This window comes from Zonotrichia albicollis, chromosome 3, assembly GCF_047830755.1.
Source record: "Zonotrichia albicollis isolate bZonAlb1 chromosome 3, bZonAlb1.hap1, whole genome shotgun sequence".
Taxonomy (NCBI): Eukaryota; Metazoa; Chordata; class Aves; order Passeriformes; family Passerellidae; genus Zonotrichia; species Zonotrichia albicollis.
The window spans coordinates 101,574,258-101,585,312 of record NC_133821.1 but is presented as its reverse complement, the minus strand read 5'-3'; the positions used below and the strand labels follow the sequence as shown (position 1 = coordinate 101,585,312).

The window sequence follows — 11,055 nt, the reverse complement described above, 5'->3', positions numbered from 1 at the left end:
TTCCTGGAAAAGCATACATGCAAATGTTCCTCCAGATTCCCTCTATCACATACTCCTCTTTCCACTATAGATCTATAAATCACAAGCTTCCTATACAAATAACCCACAAGTTTATCAAGGGTGAGAAAACTATGGAAAAAGGCTTCCCAATCTGACCAAAAAATATTGCTTTACTAGTGCTATGGGTACAAGGGCAAGAGTTAGGACACAACTGCTGCCTTTTCTAGTTCTGTTACCCTAAGCATCTGATGCTTTAAAGCTCTTAGTGGAATGCTACCATTAGGTCAGTGCCTGGCAAAGTTCCACGGAAAGAGGAGACAAGATATTCAGCAAAGAAGTGACAGGATAATTGCCCCATATACTGCCCTATTTTCCTCAAATTAGCATGGAAAGGTTGGAGGAAAAAGTTTCCTCCATGTCCTAATGCTTTCTGCCATATGAGAAGGACTCATGCAAGAGAACTGCAGAGAGCATTCCTCATCAGCATCCATCTCCAAAACATCTCCGAGTCATCTCAGGACAGCGGTGCTGTCCTGTCCACTTGCGCAGTGTGAGGTAGCCAAGTGCTGAAGCTGCAACTCACCGAATACAGCCACAAATGAAAGTGTCAATAGAGAACTTACTGCTGTATTTAGCCCTTCCTTCACCCCAGAACACACATCCAGCCTGGCCCTTACATCCCTGCACTGCCTAGCAGCTGTAAGGATTCCAGTACTTGGCACCCTTGTAAAAGGCAGCTGAAGGGAAGAGACCTTTGGGATCCACTTAACCCCATGTAAGTTACTTACGGCACTAAGCCCATCTCCGAAGGCAGACAGCATGTCACTGGGTCACAGAATGTTCTTCTGCAGCTCTGGGCATCTTTCCCAGGAGTGAGGAGCACAGCACACCACAGGCACAATGGCCACAGCCTACAGGAGATGGGGCAGGTCGTGGGCTGCTCTCCAGCTGTAAGGCAAACATGGAGAGCACAGCTTGCATTCCCACAGCTCTCACCCACCTTAACTTCTAATCCATGCCCAAATATTAAACTGCTGCCCAGGCTTTAGCTGTCAGACTGCATTAACCCTTTATGGTATGGATGATCAGTAGCCAGAAATTGGGCTTATATCCCAGCCCTTTTTAACTGGCTAGTAATTCCATGGCTGATTACTCAGGAAAGTGTCTGATGCAGCAGCTGCAATCCACAGCTTTCAGGTCAAGTGTTCCAGGCTACTTAGCCTGTAACCAAAGAACCTAAAAATCCTTTCAAGGATGGGTGAGCCCAAATAACCTTGTGTCTTCAAGGTCCTTGTAAGAATAGAACAAGCTCACACACACACACACATTTATGACCTTTGCCAGGTGTAAGGCAGAAGTGACTACCAAAATGCAGCATTTCTGCGGATCCCAATAGCAGACAATGCAACCTTTTCTGTACAAATGAATTTTTATTTTATTTCTTAAAGATACGTGGAGAGTGCTGCCCTATGGAGTTCTCATTTACAGCACAAATATCAGACCAGAGCACAGTGATGAAGAACTCTGACTCTATCAGTACTCCAGACTGTGCTTGCTGCTTTTCAGTCATCTTCTTTTGGAAGATCTACTCTCTACTTCTACATGGGCCTTGAGTGATACTAGAATTAGATCTTAACCTAAAGTAGAGCTTCAGCACATGTGTATGACTTTTCCCTTTCCAGCTTGTGCAGCCTTAACCAGCAATCTCTTCACAGTTTTGCACAGGGCAGTGCAGGCAACAAAACCTGTGCTCAAACCTGGTACAACTAATGCAGCTGTATTGTGCTGCTAGAAGCACAGGTTTAGATCTTTACAGAAGCAAAGTTTTAATTTTTCACAGCACCTGTAACTAGAAAAAATAAATTGCTATTCTGCGATCTGCAGAGGACAGATAAAGAATATTATGCTTTTAATCTGCTTTTTAAAAAATTTGCAGTTAGTTTGGATCCTATAAAAAACATAAAAGGTTGTTTTTTTCTTTTTTAAAGTTCAGATCTTAAAATACCAGTAAGTAAGAACATTTACAGGGAAGTTTCATTTTGGAAATTTAAATGTATTAGGGTCAATTAAAAAAACCAGTTTATGACTGAATAAATATCTGGCTAATAAATCTGTGAACTTGTTTATTGACACCACATTTAAATTAACCAAAATACTTCTAATAGCTCTTGTATTTTCCAACTGGAGTTGTGTACAAATGGAGAGCAGTGTTTGGAGGCACATACTGAGCAGCAAGAGGAGACAATGCAACTGTGTGTAAGAATATGCATTTTTACTGCCAATACATCAATTCTTAGTTACAGCAGAATCAATAAAAATAGCTGAGTGAGCATGTCCATAAAAAACAGTTAAAATCACTGATGACAGTTAACTGCAGAAATTTCAAAATTCTTTCATACCCTTCCAGGTCAGGCATTTGTAGATTTTACTGCTACATCCACATCTTATATGTCTCATAAGAAACATTATACAATATTTCTTACCCAAGAGATGATCTTGTGTACACTAAAAGGCAGAGGTTTGTAATTTAGTGCCAACTTTTATCCCTTTAAAAATCTATTAAAAGACCAGTCCTGGTTAGTAAACTTGATGCGTGAAAACTATTAACAAATTTCAGATCAACAGTATTGATACAGACCTGCTGCAGCCAAAAGAGGCCATGAGGAAAGTGCAGAACAATTTTTTTTTTTTAATCTGAAAATATTTCAAACTGCTCCAGTCTCAGTGAACAATGGAAAAAATTAGAACCAGAATTAAGAAGGGAAGGCTATTAAAGTAGAAACTTACGTAAGCTATGCACAAAATCCCCCAATCTACACCAAAACAAAAAACAACCCAACAAACCCCAAATGTGAGACATTCCAAGCTTAGAAGTTCACCTGCTTTCTGTAGCTCAGTCAAGGTGGCACAAATGGTCTCTTCCACCATAAGGCTGATAGTAGTGCTGGTGACACATCAGCTTTCCCTCTGAGCCTCTGACATCCCAGCTGCCAGTCAGATGTTTTAGCAAGCAGTGAGTCTGTGCACCCCAACAATGACTACATTCATGTTAAGGTTAAATCCCAGCAAAAGGGAACACTACCTCAGTGAACCACAGAAAATAAATACTTCATAACTTACCGTTGCTTGGCCCAAGACAGTATTTTCTATATTATTTATCTTAATCACCAAAGTTGAGCAGTAGGATTAGCCTGTATATGAAATCAAGACAGCCCAGGAATTTTTTATAACCTCATTATCATGCTTCTTTTGGAAGCTTGAGCAGAAGCTCAGAATGTTTTGCTTCCAGGGCCAGATGCCAATTCTGCTGATAGTCCTTTTTGCTGCTGCTATAGAAAAGGCTGTCATCTTCACAGACGTTAATTTCTGCCTTTTTAATGAATTCGAGGTGCCTGTTTCCCAGCCAAACTTCAAAATAGTCAAGGAGAGAAGAGTGAGTTCAACCAAGCCTATTTCTGCAGAATTGAGATATTTCTGAAAAATGGTTATGGCTTTTTGGAGAATATTATACAAAATACAGTTGAGTTTTAGCCCTATTACATTAATTGTGAGTAGGGAAAGGTTTTTATTTTATCACCTTCCACTCTTTTTTCCTAACACCTACTTTATAGCCTGAAGCTTTCCAGCAGAAAGCTCTGTATGAACACAGAAGTAGAGAAAGTATTTCCCTTCCATATCTGAAACAACGTGAAGTCCTGCTAGCTGTCCTTGCTGATAGATCTGCAATTTGCCTCATAAGTGACATATCTGCAGGCTCTGTCTCTGATTTCTGAAGAGCAAATCCCAGCTGTCAAATCACATCAACTACAGGAGCTGGTCTTGTTTTTAAAACTAATCACATATTTCAATTTCATTACTATATCCTCAAGTCCCAGAGATATTTCTTTTTTTCCCTTCACAGAAGTTTCATGTATTCTTTCATCCCTTCTGGGATTAATACTGAACGCTTATGTAGTAGTCTTACGGAATTTTGTGGTTTTTAATGTTTAATACATAACTGCTAAAAGGAAATCAATACAGGACTAGTATAGAAAAGGAGGAATAGTATCTTTAAGAGACTGGGACAAAACTGAGTGCAATATAAAAGTTTTGGACACCAAGGTCCCAACTTTGGCCCAGAGTAAGAAATTTTATGGTGGGAGATAGAGCAGATTATCTCTAGAAGTTCAGGCTTTCTATAAAAGATGTAACTTTTGGAAAGACTAAATATGCATACTTCTTTTGTAATTTTAAATGTATTTTACTAGTTAATAGTCAACAATACTCATAGCATTTAAAACCATGACAAAACATCTTGCAGCGAACCCCTGCCAGAGGATCACCATATTAAGATATTTTTACATGGAAAAAGGCTTCCAGCAGCCTTACATCCTGTATGTCAAATTAGCAGAAACTATACTGAACAACTTCTCACTAGCAACAGAAATTAAGTTGAAGTACATGTAAATGAAGAGAAGCCAGTTCAGACAAGTGTAAGAGTACTACTTCAGAAATATTTTCAAAAGCCTAGACATTATTCTCTGCCATGCAGGTTTTTGAGGAAGCACTCAGCACTTAAATAGTATCTATTATAAATTGCTATTTCAAGATGTTTTAGAGGTAACTCCTGTTCCTGCTGTTAAATTTTTTATATTGTGTGGTTTATAATCTGTGAAACAAGAAGAGGGAAAGGAGCACTAATTCCCACAAACCAAACTTCTCTTTCTATTTGCAGTAGCAAATAGGCAGTTTAATCAAATTATCAGGATCAGAAACCACATAGTCCAACTACTTTCAAAAAATGCTTATTCTAATATACTGTGGGGAATGAATAATCATACCCTGAACTGTTTTAGTTATGAAGCCAAAACGACATTAAGAATTGCCCCTCACCATGTTTCAATATTGTACTTTTCTGGTGGAGTGCATGAAACAAAGGACAGCAGTTTAACCTGTACTTTTTGCTGCAGAAAATGACCTAACTACTAGACAGAGCTAACACACCATCAAGGTTTCAGCTGGGTTAGTTAGCTTTCTTCATAGTAGCTGGTTCTTCTTAGAGCCATGGTTTGGATTCAGTATGAGAACAGAGCTGATAACGGTTGGATGTTGGGGTAGCACCACTTAGCAACAACCAGAAGTCTCTGCAACTCAGGAGGGGCTCAAGAAGCTCCAGGAGGGAGCAAAGCTAGGACAGCTGGCCTAAACTGGCCAAGAGGATATTTTATACTAGCATTTCATGCCCAGTACATAAACTGGGGGAAGCTGGCCAGGAGGCACGGATCCATCACCCAGGCTGGGTATGTTAGAAGGTGATCACAAATTGTATTGTATACCATCACTTGCTTATCTTGGGCTTTCCCTTTGTTGTCTTCCTTCATGGTACAATTATTACGTTTAATTTCAATTCTGTTCTCATTTCAACCTATTGCTTTTACCTTTCCTCATATTCTCCTCTCCATCCTATGAGGGCAGGTAGGATGTGGTATTTAGTTACTGGCTGGGCTTAAACCTTGAGACACACACAAGAGTTTAAGTCTCAAATGCTTTTCACAGGACCGTAGTATCTGCAATAGTCCTCCCTCTGAAAGAAACCAAGGTAAGCCTAGAGCAAATTATTTCCTATTTTGTCAAGGTGAGATGAAACCCAGATATAGCAATAGCTGTATATTCTTCTTCAGTGATCTTAAGACTATTTAAAAATACCTTTACTTTCCAATCAACTTACCAATTTCAAAGGGCCAAGCATTTATTACAGTCCATTCATCTCTTTCTTCCACAAAAAAGACTGAACTTCATTTTGGGGCAGATATTAATCATTCTTCACCTGCCACAATAAAACTAGTACCATTGATGCTGGGAGAGTGCTCCTTCAGTTAGGGAGAATTCCAGTTTCAGGGCAAAAGATAGTGTTTATTGGGCTGGTGAGAAGCCTGAAGTATAGCTCAAGGGTAAGAGCACACTAAGTGCTTCATGTTTTCCCACCCAACACAGCTCAATTAAACAGCAAGGCTGTCCTAGTACAGGGGCCCTCAATGAACTTCACTTACCACTGTTTTTAGTAACATGAGAATTGAAAGTGACATCAGCTTCAGAAAGAGGGGGGAAAAAAAGCTTTTACTTCAGCCCCCTCCCAATCCTACCCTCCCTACACTTATTAACATACTACTTCATCGATTTTAGAGCCCATATATCATTCATGTTTCAAATATTTTTAAATGGAGATAGGTCATAATTGCAAAGTAGTATTCAAATACAAATGAAAACCTCAGAAAACTCCCAAGAAAACTACTGGAAAGGCTCTGTATACTTCTCCTGTTCCTTACAGTGATCATCGTCAGACAGAATACTGAACGAGGCAGACTTTGTCCCATTCAATACAGCCATTCTTCTGAGCATCAAACACCACTTTGTCCTCCGGAGCCTGCAGGAAGTTTGAAACAATGGCAGAGAAGTACTGTCTTCATAGCCCTGATAGCTCAACTGGACTATCAACTAAAAAGCCACATGATGTTCGAGAGGAAGTAGAATTCATCATTCTAATTGTACTTTTCCAGTTTATATCCTCTGAGGGAAATACAAGGGCAGACAAGCAAAAATACTTGTAAAACCATGTGTAACACCAAAAATAAAGAATGTACATCATCAGACATGCATATAAAGCCTCCGTGTGTACTCCACTCCTGTGAAATTACTATTTTTCTGTTAAATTCATTCATACTCCAGATGATAGCTCAAAGATTGTCCTCTGGGACAAAGGGAGGGAGTGTGAAGAAGAGCTACCAGTTAGGACTAAACACTCTTCAGTATAAAGAATACCTTTCTCTTTGGGCAAAGTCAAACACTTGCGGATTCCGCTGTGTCCATGTTTGAATGTCCTATGGAATGCTTTTCTCTATCAACTCATTTCTGGTTTTTAATTTTTATGGCAGAACACATACCCCAAACTTCATATGGCAAATTTATAGTTAAGAGCTTTCCTGCAGGAAAGATGGTAGGAACCCCAACACCAGCACACTATACAGCTGCAACCACGGTCACACTCTTCTGCAGGATGGCAGCCAGACAGCACAGCTTATTCTGAAATTCCTGTTCACTGGGATCTGGTACTTCAAGCAGGTATCACATCAGCAATGGCAGTCACATAGCAGTGTGGGTGCTGTGGCAAGATAACCACTGCTAGCTTAGTTTCACTCACTTGCAACTCTTGATTATAGATCACAGCCTTCACCAGTAAGACAAGTTCTTCAGCAAGACAAAACCTCCAACCTTAATAACGACCTTGTTACTTCAAACATAGCAAAGCATTTGTGCAGCTACTCTCGAATTTGCCATGTGGTTGCAAGGTACTTCTCTTGCTTGTAACCTCAACATTCAAGTAATTACTAAGTCTCTGCTGGTTTTGCCCAGTTACTAAGACTGATAAATGGAACATTCCAGAACAGTTTGTTTAACCACCAATTACTTGGACCACAGCCTAACAGCCATGTGACACTTCTAGCTCTCCACTAATGATAGTGCAAGACTTCACTGGACTAATGCACAAAAGCAGCAAAATGCTTTCATGCTGTTTTCTGCACAATCTGTTTTGTAAACCTGAAGTTTCATTAAATGCTTTTGCAGAGAAATCCCATGCCACATGTTCCAAACACGTCACACAGTAACTCTCAAACACTACATCTCCTTATCTCACTTATATTAAACACTACTCCAGAAATTGTACCAGAAAAACACAACTGGTTTGAAAGCATATTAACCCCTTCCCACAAGGCAAAAAAAGCCATCTTTTCAATCTTAAAATTGATTATAAAAATGATCTTCCTACATAATTTTCACTAATGTTATAAACCAAATCCTCTGCAACATGTCATGGTTAAAACAGTAATTCACTTCTGTAAACACTTGATGCCCTATACTACTAATACATTTTTTAACTGGCTACCAATTTTCCGTAGCTCTGAAGCACTGGATCGTTCCTTGAGAAAGTTCTACAACTCAATATTGAATATACTTTACCATTGGCCACATCTACCTTCTTTTATGTGCTGAGAGCCTAATCTTTTTCACGATTTAACATTCTGACACACCTCCACCACACTGATATGCAGTAACTATTTCCTGGCACTCTTTATTGCTGCCAATCCTACCTCCCAGACCATCCCTAACAAATTATTTAGAACATAGAGCAAGACTGTCATGAAATACTTTGGGTACCTGAAGTGCCACCCACAACCCTGAACGTTTAGTCTTCTATTTCATCCCCAACATCACAAGATAAACTCACTTTCACCAAGTTTACTGCACATACATATAGCATTCTTTTCAAAGGTTAGCATTCTGTATTAACATCAGCTGAAGGATAAAGGTACCTTTATTTTCAAAGCCATGTGCCACTCTTCTGATCCTGTAACAAAGTTATATATGCCTTTGAATACCCAACAAAGTACTTACCAAATATTGCTACTTGATCAACTATCTCTCTGCTCTTGAACATCTTAACATCCAGAAGACACATAGCTAGGACTCACAACTTCTAGACTTACCAGTCAAGCAGCTCTACTAGATGCTGTTAACAGCACCCACCTTCTAAAGATCTGCAGTGGGCAGAAGATTGACACTAATCTTACCTTCTGACTTCCTGAGTATGCAGTCGGTAGTTTCTGTCCTGGAGTCACTCAAGCACAACATGAAGCTTTGTGTGCCCAGTACATGCTGCACCAGACAGCACAAGGCCACACTACCTCCATAGCTCTTGAGAAGTACAAGCAGTCAAGGAACACTGTGGTTTGATCCACAGCTGACATGCAACTTTAACCTCCTCATCTTTATTCAAAAAGCATGTACAAAGCACAGCACATGAAAAACCACACCACCCTCAGGAACATGTTAACAGAAACAAGTATTATTGAAAGCAATGAAGAGAAAGCTGTTTTCCAGTTTATTTCTGCAGATCTTGATATTCAATAGTCTGATTTACCATTCCATGCTCAAAAGGAGCAGCCTTTAGCCAAAGTAGCTGGCAGTGCTTAATAAGCAAACCATTGGAGCTCAGTGAGTTCACTGAGCACTCCTGGAGTTCAGTCAGATCCTTAGCATCCACTTCAGTAGCATGCTGGACACTTTATTTTTAATTATGCTATTGTAATTTTTCTGCTGTTATAAAGAATTCCTGACAATAAGCCTTTAAAGTGATGCTTTAAGGCCAACTTTACCTAATGTACATCATCAATTGCCTTTAAATTTACTTGTGATCCTTTTCATGATCCAAATTATGATCCTTCATACCTGTGAAAGGGACAGCTTGCTGAATACAGCTGTCATTACAGCACCAGCTCTTTTTAAGTGACTGTTAAAAGCCAACTTAGGTTGGAAGATGCAGCTGAGGGTGTGTATTCTATTTGCCATCTGTTAGAGATGGGGCTTTTATCATTCTGTTAATTGGGCAGTTTTCTTTATCTCTTCCACAATCCTCCCTCCAGGAAGACATGTTCTGTTCACGGGCCTTTGGGTCTCATTCCATGACTGATTCAATTGTGAGATGCTCCACCCAGAGGGAGGAGCCAAGCATTCCTACCTGGATATAATGAGATTTGGAATACCACAGTCAGCCTTCTCCCACTGGATTCCCAGAGGAAGACCATGCCCATCTACACCACCACTGGACCTTCAGAGGAAAACTACAGCCTTCTACAGGATCACTGCTTCAACAGAATGACACTTGTCACTCCAGCACTGCAGTCACCATTTCATCCGACTGCTACCAACACCCTGACCAACAGGGTTGTCAGGCTGTATTCTGACTCTGTCAGTGTTGGTCTGTATTACTGCATTTTCATTTTTACTTTCATTTTTCCTAGTAAAGAACTGTTATTCCTACTCCTCTATCTTTGCCTGAATGCCCCTTTACTTCGATTTTAAGGGAGGCTCCTGCCTTCCTTAGCAGACACCTGTCTTTTCAAACCAAGACAAAAGACCAAGTTCCAATGTAACTCTTTTGCCACTACCAACTTCTTTTCCCCAGAGAGCAAGCAGTACTGTTGCCAGTGTATTCCTCAAAAGGCAGTTCCACTGTTGTGATCCTAGTTTTCTCCTGCTGAAAGGGCAGTTCATAAAACCCCAACTCCTCACTCCCTTGCTAGATACAGTGATGCAGGTGTAGACACTGTCTTTTTCTTTTGTCTTTACAGGGCCTGCTTGTGAGCTCCAGTCATGAGTTATCACAGATCTCTAGTACCTGCAAGACTGTGTACCCATGGTATTTTAAAAGGGTAAAAAAATCCAAGGGGTTTTCCATGTACTCCATCCCTAATATTACTGCTACACTTCCTACAGAAGACAGCCTAGTATTTTGGAAAGATGGTGTTTTAAATATGCAGAGACAGTATATACTGAAAAAAATGAAAGCTGTTTTCGCAGGCTTTTAAAAGCATGGCATCCCACTCCAAGTCACAGTATCTCTTCAGGCGTTACACTTCCTTCTGGTTACATCATCTGCATTTGTCAGGCAGTTGTGACAAAGTGCTCCGATTCATCACTGAAAAAGGAGAACAAGATCTAAGTAAAATGGTTCATCCAAGGTAGAAATTTCAATTTGCAAGTAAGCACACAACAGTTTGTATTAACATGTTGCCAATTCTGAAGAAACAAAACGAAACCAACAAAAAACCTAAACTCACAAAGACTAATACTTCCCAGAAAGTTTAAACAAAGTATTTTGGTCTCATCTCAGATTCCGGATCCGTATATAAAGTTTTTCAACAGGAATTCAGGTTCGGGATAGGATCATCACAGATGAGACAAAATCAGTAAATGAACAAAAAATTTAATAGGAAATACTCCATAACGTTTCTGATCGCTTAGTTTTTGTATTACAATCTCTAGCATTTTGTTATATTTTAGTAATAATGTTCGGTAAACATTTATTTAAAACTTTTCACATAGGTCTGAAAGCTAAGGTTAGGTTAGCTAAGGTTAAGCACAGCTATCAGCCCACACTGTGCTTGGGGAACAAGTGTTTTGTAAATGCCAGCTATGACTTACCATATCAATTGATCAATTATGTTTGTAACTATCACA

The 11,055-nt window shown here is 39.7% G+C and overlaps 1 non-coding gene across 1 annotated transcript; it reads right to left on the bottom strand.

Annotated features, from left to right (window-relative positions):
• Positions 1 to 10,701: 10,701 nt before the first annotated feature.
• Positions 10,702 to 10,773, bottom strand: LOC113459150 (small nucleolar RNA SNORD50). The gene has a single exon (XR_003380079.1). It is a non-coding gene; the product is annotated as a small nucleolar RNA SNORD50 (small nucleolar RNA).
• Positions 10,774 to 11,055: the final 282 nt, after the last annotated feature.